This window comes from Ursus arctos, unplaced genomic scaffold (assembly GCF_023065955.2).
Source record: "Ursus arctos isolate Adak ecotype North America unplaced genomic scaffold, UrsArc2.0 scaffold_10, whole genome shotgun sequence".
Lineage (NCBI taxonomy): Eukaryota > Metazoa > Chordata > Mammalia > Carnivora > Ursidae > Ursus > Ursus arctos.
Genome location: NW_026622764.1, coordinates 31,833,471 through 31,853,614, shown reverse-complemented (window position 1 = coordinate 31,853,614; position 20,144 = coordinate 31,833,471). Strand labels below are relative to the sequence as shown.

Below are 20,144 nucleotides of genomic sequence, written 5' to 3'. Positions count from 1 at the left end.
ATCAATGTCACAGGGCACCTTAGTGGGCTTCCTCAAGCCACTCTGGGACAAACTAAGGAAGCCCATTAGTATCTAAGTGCTTCCAGGTTGAAGGGGTCAACTTCTGCGAGTTCTAACATGCCAAATGGCTACATACACAGGAGCATGCTAGTGATACCAGCTCCTCATATACACACCCACTTCCACTCCCCAAGAGGTACCAGACTGTTGGACAACTTGGCCGCTAGCCTATAAAAATGTGGAAACACTGTAGGAACATTAGCCAATAAAGCACATACTGGCAGCAGAATCAAATATTTAGGCTCTTAGATGTACCCAAATAAATCGTTTGTGTGTTCTAACAAATGTTTTATTTGGAAAGCATTTCCCAGTACAGATGCTGTCAAAAGTACCCATTTTCAGTGGGTTAAATCAAGGGCTGGAAGGAGCAGAAGGGCGGGGAATGTTTATTAAACAATATTACATAAGCTGCAAAAAAAAAAAATGTTAATAGCAACTGGAAGAGCACCCTTGAAAAACGAAGAGTTGTTAGGGGTTTTCAAAGTTAAATTTATACCAACTGCAAATGGTAGAAAATTATAAACATAACTACCACAAAATGAGAAAGTTATCAGCACTTGGCTAGGGATAAAAAACTGGGCTGTTTTTAAATATTTGTAATATAGCAATAAAAATAGATGCAAAAAAAAAAAAGATGCAGTCAAGCAAGGAGTCAAGAGTTTAAGCATTACAAATTAAACCCTTCACTTGCCGGAATCTTTCAAGAAGCAATCAATCGCAAACACATTCAAGGGTTTTCATACTGAGGTTAATAATTTGGGGGAGAGACATAATGCAATCCAAACACATGAACTTCCTTAACAAAATAAACTCTGAGACCAAACGCGAGACAGAGCTTCTGATAAGCTGCCAGCATCTAATGCAGGCACAATATACTCTAACAGACAGGAGAACTATTGACCCCTGTTCTTAGGCAACGATGTAACGCATATATAATTTATCTGGGCTACATCACCCTTTCCCAGTTTAGTTCCACCTCCCTGACGATCTAAGACCATGCTTTAAGAAACGCATGGTGAAGATTTCTCTTGAGGCTCAAAACAAGAAAACTCCTTATTAACTGTGGCTAGACAGGTTTCATTACCACCAATTCCCTAGTAGATATTGTGTATAACTACTGACACTAATGAAAATACTACATTCATGATGGTGATATGAACTATAAATAAACAGAGTTAAAGATATATTTTTTTTTACCTGAATTGACAAGGGCTTTAAAAACTTGTTTGTTTGTTTGTTTTCCACTCACAAATTAACTGGTTGCACAACTACACTGGCCAAACACTCTCACTGTTGGTGTTATGCAATCAATAAAGGTTTATTAAATCAAAGAGAATGGTACAAAAAGACTCTCAGGAAAATAAATGCTAAGTTACAGTGGCAAAGAAAAACCTTAAAATGTTGGAATACTTTACTTTGAGGAAAAAAAAGGGATGAAAACTTAATATGTGTGAGTATATAAAATCACAGCAACCTGTTAAAGATATCTCAATTACCGCGTGAGAATTTTAAGGCTGTTCAAACATTGTAAGTTTTGATTTACCAGGATAAAGAAACGTTGACAACAAATGAAATTCCCCCATCAGCCTGACACATTTTCATTGTGAATGTTCCATTAAAGAATCATGGGAAGTGTTTAAAATAGTCTTCAAAGTCTGACTCCCTATAACTAATCCAATCAATAAAATTATCAACGCAACTGATTAATAATCATTTAGAAAAAATGGTAGTTCCTCAGTCACAGATAATCTTTGAGACTTATTAGTGACAACTTCCTTAAGGGTCATCTCAACAGAAGCAAGCATACACCAATAGCATTTAAACAGAACATAATAAACGGGATGTCAAGGCTGATTTGAAGGTTTTTGTAAACTTTATCAATTTCAGTTTACTTTTATCATCTTGTATGTCTCAGATGGAATTCACAGTAATCACAGCTACAGCGGAACAACTTCAAACATAAATGAAACCAGTAACTGGTAGATCGATACAAGGTGACAGACTCCTGGCTAAAACCCTGCCCTGGTGCGACCCACGGCTGCCCTTCTGCACCCTAAAGACTTAATGAATCACCAGGAGTACACTGACGATTGTGTAGGTTTTGCCCATGTGGGAAGTGGATTTATAACAGACCAAAAGAGAATCATCCCCCTTTTGTGAGATAAATACCGTGAAGTAAAGGGTATGTTTCTACAAGGCACTGGGCCTCATGATTTCGCGCAGGTAATATACCGATTTTATAAACGCTTCACCATTTTAAATTAAAACATCATGAATGACTGAAAATCTGGATACCTAATGAGAGGTCATTGAAAATGATATGCACTTTATAGAAGTTGCTTCTACACTAGCGACAGGAAACGGAACAACAGAAACATACAAAAAGGAGCGATATAAAGACCATTTAGTATTTCTGAGTAGGGTTTGCTCCAGAAAATATGGAAAAAGGCCTTGTTATTTAACACTAAAGATACTCCTACAGGCCCCAAAGTAATCTTAACTATCTCAAATAATTACCCTGTGGAGAAAATTTTAGTTCTTTAATATATTAAAATCTATGCAACAGGGCGTGTGTGTGGAAAGAGGGAAGCCACAGTCTGAAACAAAGTATCATGAAGCTCCCTGGGGAGGGAGGAGCTTCGTGCCACACAGCTGAAAGGTGCAGAAATAGTTTGCATGCCTTTGTAAGGAGGGCTTATACCTGAGTGCTCCTTTGAAAGGGCATCACTGTCCACGTATGGCCAAAAAGGGGGAGAACATTTTGATACAGCCTGCGCATAATCCAGCCAAGCCCTTTCTCTTCTTCACTTCCCCAGAATAAGCCCCCTCCCACTCCTCACCTTGAATTATAGCAAAATGGAACAGGCAATTACTAATTCTCAAAATGTAAAAACCAAGTGAAAATCATAGTTCTCCACTATAATCAGAAATAAGGGAAGAATGATTAAATGACACTCTATCCCAGCAAAGAGAACATCTACTCACAGGCCAAGATGAAGTAAAACATATAAACACATCACAGGATAAAAGTAAAGAAGGAAAAAGTGAAAAGAGAGAACAAAGGAAGGAAACAAGCATTCAAAGGAGGAAAACATGCTCTCTTTCCTAAAGAAAACACAACCTACAAACAAAAAGTTTCACATGATGGGAGAACTTCAAAAAATGATTACTAGTGAACAGGGGCTCAAAGATTAAATGATAAAATAACAGGAAAAAAACCATTTTAAAGTGTTGCAGAGCAATCAAAATGTACTGAAGACCAAAAAAGTATCAATTTAGTACTAATAAATAAAAGAAAAACAGCAACGGAATGAGGAAACGTGGCTAAAAGTGAGATATGGCTAAAAATTTAATTACTGATGTAAAAAAAAAAAGGTTTAATTCATCCAGTGAATACACAGGAAGAAGACAAATACATTTTTTAACGGAGAAAAGAGGCATAAAGAACAAACTGAAAAATGCTGATCCTGTAGAAAAGAACCCAAAAATTGGCTAGAAAAATCTTTCAAATAATAATAGTATGAATTTTTCCCTAACATGAAGAAAGGACAGATTGAAATAACAGACCGTGTTCCAGGAAAAAATGATACAGAATGATCCAAAACAAGTTATATCCTTAAGTCACTGAACTTCAAGATAAAGAAAAAAAAAGTCTGCAGGTGTTCCGGCAGAAACGAGCAGTTCACTTACACGCGGGAAATCAGACTATGTTCTATGAGGAATACTCAGTGCCAGGAGACAAAGAAGTAATCTACAGATTTCTATGTGGGACCCGAGAATTTTAAAACAAAGCACAACATCCTCTGAATATAAAAAAACAGAAATTCAAGCATGCAAGAAAGTCAGGCAACACAGTATCCATGAGTCCTTCACAAAATAAAGTATTCAATGGAATCTAGCCAAACACATCATTAATAAAGAAGCTGTGACAAAAGGACTACTTTGGTACTAAATTACTACAAAATTCTGAGGAAAAGTATGATCCAATTATTTTATTAAATCACTCTGACCTTAGAGTATGAAAGTAGCTGATTAATATGCTCAAGCATCAAGTATCTGAGGGAATACAGGACATAAGGTGTTTTCTTAAAATTACTTGACAATGAAATCTAGTTGACCAGGAGCTAAATTATAAGAAATAGTTCAATGAAAAGTCATGGAAAAGAACCAGGATGAATATCAAACCAATTTAAATCTTCTGCTGCTTGACTACTTGATAAACTCTAAGAACACAGTGCAGGTTTCCTACTTTTCCAGAGGACTAGGGAGAGATTTCTACACAAACAATGAATTTGCTAATTGATCAGTCATTCAGTAAAAAAAAAAATCTTGAAACTTAAGAACTGAATTTTCTCTTGTAACTTCACTATATGCTCATTAGAAATTAATTCTTCCATTAATGAAACAAGTATTTTCATCTAAAAGTCTAAAATTCTAATCAACTACATATTTAGTAGATAATACAAAAGTAACCTTATAACTCTAGAAGTCCCCTTATCCTAATAAAAATAGAATTTGAAAAGACAGAAGTTTATCTATTTATTCACCCTCAATTTTTGGTTAATATTTGAAATCTGGCAAGTATAAATACAATATACCTAAAATTTCTTTTCACGAAACTCAACAGCAACATGCAAAAGAAAGAAACTGGACGACTTTCTTACAACATACATGAAAATAAATTCAAAATGGATTAAAGACCTAAACATGAGACCTGAAACCATAAAAATCCTAGAAAAGAACATAGGCAGTAACCTCTCTGACATTAGCCATAGCAACTTTTTTTCTAGATTTGTCTCCTGAGGCAAGGGAAACAAAAGCAAAAATAAACTACCGGGACTACATCAAAATAAAAAGCTTCTGCACAGCGAAGGAAACAATCAACAAAACTAAAAGGCAACCTATGGAATGAGAAAGGGTATCTGCAAATGACATATCCAATAAGGGGTTAGTATCCAAAGTATATAAAGAAAATATAAAGCTCAACACCCCCCCCCCAAAACACAAACAATCTAATTTAAAAATGGGCATAAGACATGAGCAGACATTTCTCCAAAGAAGACATGTAAATGGCCAACAGACACGTGAAAAGATGCTCATCATCACGTACCATCAGGGAAATGCTAATCAAAACTATAATGAGATATCGCCTCACACCTGTCAGAATAGCTAAAATCAACAACACAAGAACCAACAGGTGTTGGCGAGGAATGTGAAAAAAAGGAAAACTTGTGCAATGTTGGTAGGAATGCAAACTGCTGCAGCCACTCTGGAAAACACAACGGAAGTTCCTCAAGAAGTTAAAAATAGAACTACCCCATGATCCAGCAATCTCATTACTGGGTATTTAACCAAATAATACAAAAACATGAATTCAAAGGGAGACATGCACCCCTATGTTTATTGCAGCATTATTTACAATAGCCAAGATATGGAAGCAGCCCAGGTGTCCATCGATTAATGAATGGCTAGAGAAGATGAGGCATATACATACAATGGACTATTACTCAACCATAAAAAGGAATGAAATCTTGCCATTTGTGAAACATGAGAAATAAGTCAGAGAAAGACAAATACCAGATGATTTCACTCATATGTGGAATTTAAGAAACAAAACAAACAAGCAACGGGAAAAAGAGAGAGAGCCAAACCAAGAAACAGACTCTTAACTATAGAGAACAAACTGATGATTACCAGAGGGGAGGTTGGTTGGGGGAATGGGTTAAACAGGTGATGGGATTAAGGAGTGCACTTGTGGTGATGAGCACCAGGTGACATATGTAAGTGTTGAATCACTATATTGTACACCTGAAACTAATATGATGCTATAAAAAATAAAATGATAAAAAATAAAACTAAGTTGTAAAAATAGTAAAAAATTAGATTTAAAAAATAAAAATTTCTTTTCATTATTTCAACTATCACTTTTTACTCTAAACTCTAGAATTTAATAATGAATGCAAACTTAAACATGAGATCAGATAAGTGACTTCAGTGTTAATAAATTTCCTTAAAAACAATCCGAATATTTCTCTTGAAAAAGAAACAGATTCCAAAAGAATCTCAAGAGTATTCAATTAATAACATTAGGGGAAAATACATTAATAAAAAACATGTACGAACTATTCACTGTGGCCTTATGATTAATAAAATATATAAAAGGCAGACATTTACAAGGTATGCTAATGGCATTAATTCAAGTACCTTGTACTACATTCTGATATTGTAATTCATTAGGTTTTTTTGTAAAATGACATGACCCTGACTGATCTTCCTGTTCTGTCCCGAACTAAATTACGCATTGGTCTCTAAAGCTACGCTCTTCTTTTCTCTATGTGACTGCCTGTTTTATTCCATCTGCCTGGATCATTCTCTTTCCCAACTGTTCAATATCAGCCATCATTCTTCAATGATCATCTCACTTGAAGATGACCTTCCTTTTCTCTTACCAAAGTCTATTCCCTTCTTCAAAATCCCACAGTTTATATCTCTTCACTGCATTACATCATATTCTTGCATTATAGCCTTTTGTACTGGTTTTCCATGCTTACCCCTCCCAAATTTCTCTTCTCTTTGCATAAACATGACTTGGGTGATCTCATTTATTCTCACAGCTCCAAGTCCATCAATATAGCCCTGACTTCCTAAAGTTCTACCCTGGAACTGTCTTCTGAGCAACATGCTCAAACATACCTACTGGAAAAATCCCCTGGGATTTCTCCTAGGAAATTCCAATCTCATGGGTTGAACAGATCTCAAGGTATTTTGCAGACTTGGTCTTCCCAGTAGCTCATGCTGCACATTTTCTGACTGCCTTCTCTGTTCCAACACCAAATATATTGAATAACTAAATCTTCATGACTATCTCCTAGATACCCTTCAGGTCCATCCAGTTTTCTCCATCTCCATAGCCAAGCTAGCCCCAGTTCAAGACAGCAGCATCATTAGCCCCTTATGTGATGGTCTTCCTTTGTTTCCCATTCCAACCCTTTTAACATACACTCAAAGTCATTAAAATGCAAATCTCATCATGTCAATTTCTTTCTTAAATCTCTTCGAAAGTTCCTCCCTGTTTTCACAATAATACCAAACTTCTTAAACTATAAGGCTCTGGAGTTTGGCTCCTCTTTTCCTCAGCAGTTACCATTCCTTTTAACACTCTACTGTCAAATTCTGTTTTTTTTTTCTTTTTTTTCTTTTTAACAGAGCCTCAGCTGGGTCAATGTTCTTTCCCCACCATTCCTACCCCCTCCCTGGTTTGTCCCTATTCATTTTTAGGTCTCTTTTTATCATAGTTTAACCATATGCTTCATTTTCATTGGGAAGTCTTCCCAATACTTACCTGAGCAAATCTGGGTTGGATGCCCCTGCTCTGTTCTGCCACAGAACCACGTGATTCTCTTACCAAAGCTCTTCCCACTCCGTATTGATCAACGTCTTTGTGGTGGTCTGCATTTACTATCAAACTCAGTGCAGTCGCATACTACCCTCACCATATTCACTGTTGGAAGCCCAGAAAAACTGGCACTGTGCATGGCACATAGTGAGTCATTAAAAAAAAAAAAAAAAAAAAAAAAAAGCTTAAAAATTACTGAATAGGACTGGACAGAAAAGCTCTTTCACGGCATACCCATATCCTTTTATCCTCTCTAAAGCAGCAAGTATGGAAAACTGTTGTTCAGAAACTATCCATCCATTTTTGAAAAATAAATGCAACATGTACAAACATGAACTCAGGAGCATGCCTGTCTATCACTTCAGGCTTAAATGATCATTTCAAGGAACAAGTGGCTCGAGGGAGAAAACGAAGCTTTACACATACCCTCTATCACCTCTCACACCCATTCACCAATATCCCTCAATTCTTCCTCTGAAACATACAACTTCGCTTTATTCCCCATCTCAGGTGTGACTTCTTCAAGCCACGCCCTCACCATGTCACATTGCCCTACAAGAGCTTCCCCTGACTCCAGTTTTTTGCAACCTTCCAATCCATTTTCCAGACAGAAGCTCATGTTATTTTTTCACAACTCTTGACCATGTGGACCTCCTGCTTATAATTTTCAATGAATCCGCCTGCATTTAAAGTGAAACGGAATAATGTCCTCACAATGCTGAAAGTAACTAAGTGGTTGGAGCATGTATATTAAATTCAGACAAAAAGAGGCATTCAGGCAAAATGCACTATGAAGAAAAGAAAGATCACTAAGTAATGAGACATAGGGTCAATTTTTCCAGGAGTAGTAACAATTCTAAATGAGAACTCATCTACTTAGCATAGTTCAAAATAGATAAAGCCAAAATTTATGGGAATAACAAGAAACTGACAGAGCCATGATTGTAATTAGATATTTCAACCAACTCTTTCAGTCATGGATAGATTAGCCAAGCAAAAATCAGTAAGGTCGGAGAGATTTTGAGCAAAATAATTAAAAAGCTTTATCTACTGAACAAATACAAAATGATGTACAAAACAATAAGAAAACATACATTCTTTTCAAACATACGAAGCATTTACAAAAACTGTCCTTGAAGTAGGCCAGATAGCAAGACCATAGAGAATTATTATCCAGCAAACATGCTATAAATACAACACAATGAAATCAAAACCAGGTAACCAAAAAAATAACTAAAAGTGCATTTGAAAATTAAAACTTCTAAATAACTCATGATTCTAAAAAATACATAATGGAATATAGAAAATAAATCAGACTAAATTATTATTAAGAAATTATACACCTAAAATGCTTTGAATATAAAAATTAGAAATTAATTAGCTCGGCAACTAAATCTGTAAGACAAGAATGTGAGAACACAAAGAAATTGTAAGAAGAATAAAATCAAATAAAAAATTAACAATATATAGACCAAAAACACAAAAGAAAGAAAAAAAATGAAAAGGAACTCTTTGAAAAGACCATAAAGCTGACAAATTCCTGGTAGGACTTATCAAAGGAAATAAAAAAAAGAAACAAAGAAAGTACAAATAATCATTGTGAAATAAATGAAAAGGGAGATGAAAGTACAGAAACAACAAGATTTTTTTTTTTTCGGCAACAAGAAGATTAAAAATATAATTAATGGACTACTGTGAACATCCTTGTTATGGACTCAGTTGTTTCCCCACAAAGTTCTTAGGGTAAAGTCCCAGTAGCTCAGAATGTGACTGTATTTGGAGACAGACCCTTTAGACCCTTTAAAGAGGTAATAAATGTAAAATGAGGTAAAACGGGTGAGCCCTAAGGCAGTATGACTGGTGTCCTTTAGAGATATTAGGACCCAGAGGTCTACAGAGGAGAGACCCTAGGAAGGACCAGGGAGAAGATCATGTCAAAGGGAAGAAAAAAGGCCTCAGGGGAAATCAACTCCATCAACACCTTATATGGGACTTCTAGCCTCCAGAGAAGAATATAAGTTTCTGTTTAAGCCACCCAGTCTGTGGCACTTTGTTATGGCAGCCCCCGCATACTAATAGGATCTTTACACCAATAAAGTTGAGAAAAGGGAACTTCCATGCACTGTCGATGTGATTTGGTGTAGCCACTGTGGAAAACAGTATGGAGGCTCCTCAAAAAATCAAAAATAGAAATACAATATGATCCATTAATTCCACTACTTGGGTATATACCTAAAGAAAATGAAAACACTAATTCAGAAAGATACATGCACACCTGTGTGTTCTGCAGCATTATTTACAATAACCAAGACATGAAAGCAACGTTAAGTGTCCACTGATAGATGAATAGATGTGGTATACATGTACAATGGAATATTATGCCACCATGAAAAAAAGACGAGAGCCTGCCATTTGAGACAACAGGGCTGGATCTAGAGGGTGTTATGCTGGGTGAAATAAGTCAGACTGAGAAAGACGAATACCATAGGATTTCATGTAGATGGGGGCGAAAGAGTAAAACAAAAAGCAGAATCAGACCTACAAATACAGAGAACAAACTGATGTGTTGTCAAAGACAGGAAGGGGATGGGATGGGCAAAATGGGTGAAGGGGAGAGGGAGATACTGAACTTATATGTAACACTGTGTGTCAACTGTACTCAATTTCAAATAAAATATAATAGAAAAACAAATGAAATAGCAAAATGCTGGAAAGAATAGACATTCCTACTGCTAGAGAAGGAATAAATTAAGAAAAAGAATCACTTTACTCAAATTTCAAGCTTTCATGCTTTTCTAACTCTTAAAATCTGGTGAAAACTAATAAATCCTAGTGTTTTTAGTGTAAATGTAAGAATATATGTGATATATAGCATATACACATTTTCTTAGGGATTTGTAAGTCATGGAGGAGAAGAAATTAAAATTTCCTTTAGGTATAAAGTGAGAATGATTTGGAACCCTGGAGAAACCGTGTAACAAGGCCGCTGCCGAAGTCTCAATCACAGTTATTATTTCTCTTCAATCTGGGGGACAGAGAAGACAGACCTAGGAGAAAATGGAAAAAAGGCACCAGCTAACCTTCCCTTCCCTCCCTGGGTGGGCAATTGGAGATCTCTACTTGCTGTATCTGTTACAACTGCCCTCCAAATATATGATGTGGATGCAAACTGCACATACTTACATAGGCGTGACCTAGAGATTTGCAAAACTCTCCAATTGCCAGTGCTTTTGTATCATTCATATTAGAAAGACAGCCGGGGATGAAGATAACTCCTGGACTTCAGCCTTTTAGCTTCTTTTAAGAGGTTTGGAAGATCTGGTTGACTAAGGAAAGAGATTGATGTCTTTTGTTTGCAAGCTGGGGCCCCTGGTGGTGTCCTCTGGGGGTTCCCTGCAAGTAATGCCTTGAGGCCACAGTGGAAGCTGAAGAAGACAACCCCTCTGCCCCGCCTCCAACAAGGTAGCCATGCGGCCACAGCTGCTATACCCAGCCCCACCATCTTCCCAGCAGTCCTCTAAGGTTTGGTCTTATGATAAAATTCTATTTGGCTGTGGAAATCAGTATTCGCACCAGTATGCATGAATATCAAAACCAAAAACTTTGCATAACGTAAGCAAGTCACAAAGGAACATAAATAGTATGGTATTATTTATATGATGTCCCAAAACAAGCAAAAGTGAACAATATATAGCTCACGAATATATACTTATAATTGATAAAAAGCAAGGAAATTATAATGCAAAATTCAGGAGGCCTAAAAAGAGACTTTAAAAATACTGGAAACATTCTATTTCTCAAGTTGGGTTTCTTTTTGTTATATGTCTTATAAAATATATTCATTATATATATTCTTTTATATCCACCAAATACTTAATAACTTCAAGAAAGCTTCTGCCCTTACTTTTTCAACTAGAAAAGAAATTCTTTTAATTAAATAAGAATTTTCAAAATTACCGATTTAAAAAAATTGACATAGGTGGCTAAAATCTGCTTTAAGACAATATAGTCACCACACAACACAAGCAATTATTTTAACACAAGAATCAAAACTTAGCCAAAGTGTAAGAAATAGAGGGTAGAAGGGAAATCCTCAGAACATTCAACTAATCAAACTAAAAGAAAAAAAGCACATTACCCAAAAAAAAAAGCCTATGTTGCTAGATGTCTCAATATAAAAATTTTGTGTTATCATAAATAATCATAAATATACTTAGTACAGAGAAGTACTTTTTTCATATTTGTTATATTTAACTATAGCCTAAGCGGTAAATTCAGAGCATTTTTACCATAACATCAGCATGATTAGGAAAATCCTTCTCTTATCATTTTCCCATCTGTAAACCAGAGCTTTTCCTCGACTACCGCTTACTAGAAAAGTCAACCTTAATTGAGGAAATGTTTCAGGTTTTGTATAACCCATTTGTCAATTTTTCAGGATCTCCTCTTTCTTTCTCTTCTATCACAAATGATCATACTCCTTAACACTTTCTTCAAAGAAGGAAAAAGTAACAGAGAAATCCATCCTCATTTTCCTTCTCTCATTCTCTTTCTTTTGTCCTCATTCACATTCCACCCATCCACTTATTCAAACGTTCGTTAAAAAGATATCTACCAGGTACCTTTTGCTTTAAATTCAGAAGGGGGCAAAAGTTAAACCTACTTGCTTAAACTGGATTTTAAAAATCTGTGAATTGCAAGTAACCATGTTCCCTTTATGCCTTTCTTTCTCCCAAACCTTCCCGTCTATAATGGGCTATGTAACCTTGAGCAAGTAACTTCATTTTTATTGATCTTTTCCTCCTATCCATTATCCAGTTGAATGAGATAATTCTTACAGTACTGTCCAACTCCAAATTTTCACATTTCTAAGATATAGGTTGAAATTTTCAGCATTACTTAAGAAGAAAATCTAGAAACGAGTTGCTCTCAATGCCAACAATAGCATCATCTCCTGGAAGCACAGCCATGCCTCCCGGACTACTTAACGAGACTGAGCAGACTTCAAAGAACAACAACAAACTAGCCCACTGGTCCCACCCGGTCTGCGCTCTTACCCCGCCAACACATTTCCATGTGGAAAGAGCAACTGCTAGGGCTTTAGCAGTATCTCAGTTTCACAATTAAAGCCAAAGTATGACTGAGATTCAATTTCTCACTCAGAAAGCATTAGAGACTTTTCCACTATAATTAAGTTCTTGCATTACAACAACATGCATTGTTTCTGACAGAACAAAAAATAAGCAGCTTTTGTAGAACTGATTAGAACTGGGGAAAAGGAGTCTATCTCACGCTTAGCCACGACACAGAAATCTCATAGCCTTTTCGCTCTTTGCCTCCCCTTGATCATTTGCACGGAGGTAGATCGTAGAACTGCCCAATTGCATGCCAGCCCCATCTTTGAATGTCTGCTACCTCAGTTTTCTTCAAACTCTACGGGGAGAGATGAGAGGTAAGGTGGGGTGTAGTAATTATCCAGTTAGACAAGTGAGCATTTAAGATGCATTTAAGTCCTGGTGTGGAACCAGAAGAACTTCAAACTATAAATCTATCATTTAATTGCTTGGAAAAAAATGTTGCTTACCATCCTCTACCTGTATCAGTCTCCCTTCCACCCACACTGTGCAAGGGCATCTCCACGATCATTTCTCTACTAGGGCCTTCTACTTTAAGTGGCACTTTTGGAAATGACATACAAATAAATGTTACAAAACAGAGATTACACGGATGCAGCTTTGCTACTGAGTGCTGTGCAAACTTTGTGCAACACAAGTGCCTCAGTATTCCAGGGACTGATAAAGGCTGAAATAACGAATCTGGCCAGCACACACACTCCCACCTCTTTCCACCATTTTCTCCTTTTTAGAATCAGTGTGTCATGGAGAAGAGAGGAATTTACAAGCATCAATATGATACATTCTACAGATAAGATTTTCTGTCCTTTGTATCTAAGTTTGGCAACATTAATCCCCAGGAGAAGTTGTCACCACTGGAAAGAATGGACTCGACAGAGAGAATAACCAGGTAAAGTGTCTTAATTCATTGGATCCTGATGGTTAAGGAATGGGAATTATATTTGCAATTCACTTTAAAAGTAATTGGATGACTAAATTAAAATTTTTGATTAAAATTCAACAAAACCTAGCAAGCATTTACCCATAAACTAGAAACAATCCCTCCCCTCCTCACTTTCTCTCTCTCTCTCTGTCACACACACACACACACACAAAGCATAAATGTGTAAATATAAACTGGTCTGTTCCACAAATAACTAATCTTATTTCAGCAATCTAATTGTTCCTATTCTCTGATTAGAATTCTACTTCTGAGTTTACTCTAAATCACAAATTTGAGTTAAAGCCTTTTCTGGGGTTCTCTATAGAGGAGATTCTAGAAATTTAAGCCAGGTTGTTTTCAAAGGCTGTTCTTTTTCTCTCTGAATCCAATAAGAGGCCAGTTCTCTGCCTTCACTCACCTCATCACCTGCTCCCTTATCTTTGCCCCCAGGAAGTCCCCTTGCTCAGGATCTGCTGGTCCTGTACCAGGGCTCAACACAGACCCCCGGGAAACCTCACCAAGATACGAGAGTTGACCTGTGAGATAAACACTGTTTGCCATGCCGGCCGTGTTGCAGAGAAGCTGCCCGGACAGCACTTCTCTAGAGGCAGCCTGCTTCGACTTCGGAAGTGCCACGGGGTAGCCCTTTGCCCTCCGACGACCCGCACGGGATCTCGCTCCTGAATTAGTGCTTCCCGGTTCATGAACCCTAGTCTGCATGAACACCCACCTCCTTATTAACCGTCCCCCAGAGCTGGCGACCTCCAGCTATCGCCTGCCCACCAAGCCTCTAACCTCCTGCTGTACCTGACAGTTTTCATTCACACAGGGAATACCAGCTCTTCATATCACTCACGATCTTGCTCCAACTTTCACTACCTGGATAAGCCCCAAAGTCAAGACAACTCACATTTCCACCATGCAGACAAAAAATCAGAATCCCCCTTTTTCTTGTGCTATGTTTTGTCTTTCCTGTATTCTCAACTGCAGCTCCCTGAAGCCACGTGGCCCTGGCCTGAGCTCAATCAGTGTATGGCATTATGGGCGACGGTCAAAGCCTAGCAGAGTCTCAGCCACCAGGGACACCAACAACTATGTCAAGAACCACACAAGGCCACAAACGATCCCACAGTTTTTCAACAGAGGAGCAGACCTGGAGAACAGTGAACCCAGGCAGGTGGTTTTCCAGAGCAGTGGAGCCTTCTCTGCATGGGCCTTCATCTCCACAACAAGGCTGGGTTCCACGGGCAGGGCTTCAGGTCCTCAGGAGGGTCAAGATAGAGTGTGCAGAACTCAAAAGGTATATGATCGATGAAACTCAGGTGGAGGGCTGGGTGAGGAAGGAGAGCTGCACGTGAGAAGGGAGAGAGCTAGCAATGTGGGATCGGTGGCTATGAACTGGCCCGACTTAGCTGAGCTCAATGTACATCTCCCAGCACTGCCTTCCCCACATAATCCCTCAGTCCCTGGCTGATTAGGGACGTTCTGGTAAAATGCAGAAGGAAGAAGTGTAGCAACGGTCACATCTGTTTCCCACTCAGAAGGTCAATGCAGAGCTCCAGATTCGGGCACAACTCACACACAGTGTCACCACCGGTGAGCTGGTGCACCTTGCTGAGACAGGGACAAGTCCACCTCGTTGACCGCAGCTCCCACAGGACCTCTCCATCAGCTCAACCAATTCCCAGGCCATGATGTGTTTAACACAGGGAGGGGTGCCAGCTTCTCCTCCAGTCCTCAGCATAGCCAAGACTGGAAGCGTGTCATCAGCGAAGGATCTGTGTAGAGATCCACTCGTCCTCACAGATTCCAGTGTGCCCTTGCTCTCCTGTACTTTCTGCTCATCCTTCCTTCCTGCCCTGCTGACTTCAGGCCCACCACCAAATATACAGAAGCAACAGCCATACGTGACTTGCTTAACTAGCTCTTATACCTGGATGAGGTCAAATCCTGATAATAAATCCCATATTCTCTACCATTCCCATGGTTCCATTTCTCTGATCAAACCATGACTGATACAGAATTTGGTACCAAAACTAGTAGTGAAAAACAAATTTGAACGTTAATAATCAATTGATTCTTCACTTGGAATATCCGTGAGTCCTATTTCCATTAGGCTGTAAGGTACTGAGGACTAAATTATGTATAAGATAAAGAACTCCACTCATTGTTGAGTCAATCATTATTCATGATTTTATTAAAAGTCCCTTTAGAGAACAGTAGGAAATTAATTCTTAGCTAACATCAGCTTGGGAGAGGGAAAGGAGGCTACCATTTTTTTTTAATGTACAGATGTTGATAATATAAAATTAACCATATAGATATTATACTTCCATAAATGCTTCTAATAATCAATTACTATGTTGCTTTAATCCTATAATATTCTCATTAAATTAACATTGCTTAACTAAAATAGTCATGTTTAAAAGATGCTCATACCATTTTTATGATCACTCTTGAAATTTTCTGGTAAAATATATTATATAAATGACTTTGATAATGTACTCTAAATAGAAGGACATAAAGCTTAGCAGAAGAACCACTATAATCAAATGTCCAGAGAAGTAAAATGTGTGAGCAAGGAAGAGAAAGCGTGAAAGCACGTGAATCAGAGACAGACAGAGAGGGGAAGGAGAGAGAAAATCATTTGGACACATAAATGAGCCTCAATAGATTCTGGCTGAAATACTTAATGACATCACTGAATATCACATTTACCATTAACTCCAAGAAGAAATTCTGCAGAGCACTTTAATGCTCAGCCACAGAAAAGAAAATATGGTTTGTATTTACTAAGATTTTTTTTAAACAAAGGATGGTAACTTTTCTTGTTTGCTCCCATTCTTCCAGTCAACATGACACAATCATTCAAGGCCCAGGTCAAATGTCACTTCACATGTGAACCCAATCATGGCCCACACCAACTCTCTCGGTTTCATTAAACAAATTATAGTATTAATCATACCAAATTGTAGTAACTTATTTTGCCTGTCCCTGAGATGATAAAGACTTGAGGTCAGGGTCTAAATTTAATTTGTCTTTGTAGCCCTGTGTCTAACAAATAATAAATCCTAAACACAGGATTGCTGTATTCATCACACTGCAGGGTAGATGTGATGATTAATTTTGTGTCAACCTGACTGGGCCAGAGGGTGCCCACATTAAATATTATTTCTCGATGTGTCTGTAAGGGTGTCTCTGCATGAGATTAGCATTTGAACTGGGGACTCAGTAAGTAGACTGCCCTCCCCAAAGCAGATGGGTATCACCCAACCTGTTGAGGACCTGAAGAGAACAAAAAGTGAAGGAAGGGGGGCGCCTGGGTGGCACAGTCGTTAAGCGTCTGCCTTCGGCTCAGGGCGTGACCCCGGCGTTATGGGATCGAGCCCCATATCAGGCTCCTCCGCTAGGAGCCTGCTTCCTCCTCTCCCACTCCCCCTGCTTGTGTTCCCTCTCTCGCTGGCTGTCTCTATCTCTGTCAAATAAATAAATAAAATCTTTAAAAAAAAAAAAAGTGAAGGAAGGGAGCACCCAGTCCTCTCCTGCTTAAACTGGGACAACAGGCTTCTCCTATCCTTGCATTGGATTTACACCATCAGCTCCCTGGTTCTCGGGTCTTTGAACTTGGACCAAAATCGCACCACTGGACTTCCTGGGTCTCCAGCTTGTAGATGGCAGATCATAGGACTTCTCAGTCTCTAATCACCTGAGCCAATTCCTTATAACAAATCATAATATATTATATGGGATATATACACCTTCTGTTGGCTCTGTTTCTCTGGAGAACCCTGATTAATACGAGAGAAGGTGCTGACACTCTGTGTGTGAACCAACTACCACAGCATATTCAGTATCTTCAAGAATTTTATTTCCTCCCAGAGAAAGCCTGATGTATCTATTTCTTATCAACACAGAGGAACAATTTGGAAGTCCTCGGTCAAACCCTAAAACCAGAAGCTGACATATAAAGTAGGACACCCAGTTCCCCCAGGTATGCTGGTACACCCCAGCATATCTTCAGTCAAAGGGAAAAAACATATACAAATACTGGTCTGGGGAGCAAATTTTCCTAAAGCCAAACTGACTACATTCTGAACTCAATTAACATGGCTTAAAGTAATAAAAATGGCTATTTTAATGAGCACTTTGTGCTTGCCAGGCAATATGCAAATGTTTTAGCATTTTTTTCTCATTTAACCTTCACAACAATTTTTACAGAGTAGGCATCATGGTCATTGTTTCCACATCGCAGACACGACAATGAGATACAGAAGCCACGTGAAGGCCTGGCAAAGCCACAGTTAAAAACCAGGAGGCCCGAGTACAGAGCCAAGCTCTTCATCTCCATAGCAGGCTCAGCAGGCTCCGTGGGCCCCTTAAACACGTCTAAAATCTTACTTACTGAAAACGGCAATGATCAGGAATTTTTACACCCTTCCTTTAAAACTCACTGAAAACTTTTGAAGCAAATTTAGAAAAAAGAAAAACAAAACAAAACAAAAAAAACCAACCCTCCATCTTCTGTGGAAGCGTTAAAAACAGTCCAAAACCCAGACTGCCAAATAAAACACACCTGTCAAAGACTGTGAAATGTGGGAGGCCGCTGGGAGCTGACATACACCTCCTCAGACCTTAAGCAAAACACAGAATTTCCTAAAAGTAATAATCACAGTTATGAAAGGCCTACCCAGTGAAAGCAGAGACAGCACCACTAAAAGAGTGAGTGTACAGACACTGCATTTTTTTAGGGTCCAGCTTGGCCAAGTGGGTCCACCTGAGATGGGAAGGGGGTCAGAAGCCTTTATCTCAAGAGTCCTTTACTGTATAATGGAAACGAGGAAGACTCTGGAAATGACAGCTTTACTTAGAAAGTATGTGAAATAACAAACTCAAGTCAAAGATTTGGACTCACCTAGCTCATACTCAAAGTACTGGGGCCCCTGCCCACAACACTCCCTGCGATACCAGCAAATAATGGCCCCATTCAAAGTTGGGGAATAATCACAAGAGAACTGTGCAGACAAGCAGCAAATCTCAAGAAAATGTAAGTAATAGGCCAGTGAGGAACAAACATAGCAGGAGGAATTACCCAAGGAAACACATGAAGAATTTGGACAAATAACACTTCATAAACTCAAAAAAAAAAAAAAAAATTAACAAAAGGACCTTTCTTCAAAAAAAAAAAAAAAATTCAAGGAAGAAGTGCAAGTGTTCAAATATAAAAGAGAAGTTAACTGAAACCGATGAAAATAAGCTGACAGAGCTTTGAAATACTCTAGAAATATTGTTTAAAAAGCCACTTGGGGAAATAAAAAATAATGCAAAATTTGACTGAAAACATAGTAAGAAAAAATGTTTAATGGGAAAACACAGTAAGTGAAATACAAAAGTTAAAGATGAAGACCCCAGATGCAAAAAGCCAAGGAGAAACATTAGATGTATTTTCAGGGTTACTAAAGAAGAGAATAAAACCAAAAGAAGATATACTTTAAATACGATTTAAAAATCTGAGGACATTGATACAGACTCTACTTCTCAGTTTAATGGCAGGATCCAGGAAAAACCGATACAGAATCACAGAAACCAAGACATAATTGATGAAATTACTGAACTTTCTAGCAAACTAAAAATAGTCCACAAACATCTGAACAAAAAGCAAAACAAGAAAAAGTAGATCAGTTTGCTTCAGTCTTCACAGTGACACCAAATGCCAGATAGCAGTAAAGCAGTGGTTCCGTATTTCTCAGAAAAATAAGAATTAAGACTACATAGCTTTGAGAATTATGGTTCATAATCACGAATAATAAAGAAATTACTGGAAATATAGCCTAAATCTTAAAAGGATGATAAAACAAAAAGAGGGAAAAAGTATTTAGAAAGAAATGTCATCAATTTTCCCATCTATCGTTAGCAAAAAGTCAAAAGATGCTGTTTTAAAGTTAAATTCAGTCATTTAAAAAAAAAAGTTACCAGAACCCAAAGGGTTTTTTTTTCCCCTTAACTCTTGTTTTTAACTGAAGTATAGTTGATATACAATGTTACATTAGTTTCAGGTGTACAACATAGTGATTCAACAATTCTATACGTGACTCATTGCTCACCGCGATAAGCGTAAGTCACCATTTGTCACTATACAACGTTATTAGAATATTCCCTATATTCTAGAATATTCCAGAATATTCCCTGACTATATTCCCTATGCTATACTTTTCATCTCTGGGACTTACACATGTTACACATCCCCTTCATCTATTTCACCCATCCCCCCCCCCAAGATACCTTCCCTCTGGCAAGCACCAGTTGTCCATATTTAAGTCTATTTGTTTGTCAAGTAATAGCATCACATTGGCGAAAGGACATTAATTTGAAATTAATAAATTCCTTCAGTTTAAATTCACTTTTTATTTCTTCCGTTATATATTGGAAGCAAGAGGAAAAAATAACTTCATTAGAAATATGAAGTATAAATATGATCATATTTTCTATAAACCATCTCTATTTACTTGTATATACGCACACAGAGACGTAAACAATGTTCACCAAATGTCAAAAAGTTTGAGGCAGGGTGGTGACGGTGCCTGCTTTAATGTTTTAATAATGAGCAATACACCATCTTTTCAAGTTATAAAGC

At 37.8% G+C, this 20,144-nt stretch overlaps 1 protein-coding gene across 22 annotated transcripts in view; it reads right to left on the bottom strand.

Annotated features, from left to right (window-relative positions):
- KLF12 (KLF transcription factor 12) overlaps positions 1–20,144 on the bottom strand; it is a 413,801-nt gene that overhangs the window by 256,156 nt on the left and 137,501 nt on the right. For 4 of the 22 annotated variants that reach the window (XM_057308082.1, XM_057308097.1, XM_048215557.2 and 1 more), the window contains one exon: positions 14,667–14,843. The exons of the other annotated variants lie outside the window; for them this stretch is intronic. The gene's annotated coding sequence lies outside the window, so the exon portion shown is untranslated. The remainder of the gene's footprint in view (positions 1–14,666; positions 14,844–20,144) is intronic. 22 annotated transcript variants of the gene reach the window in all.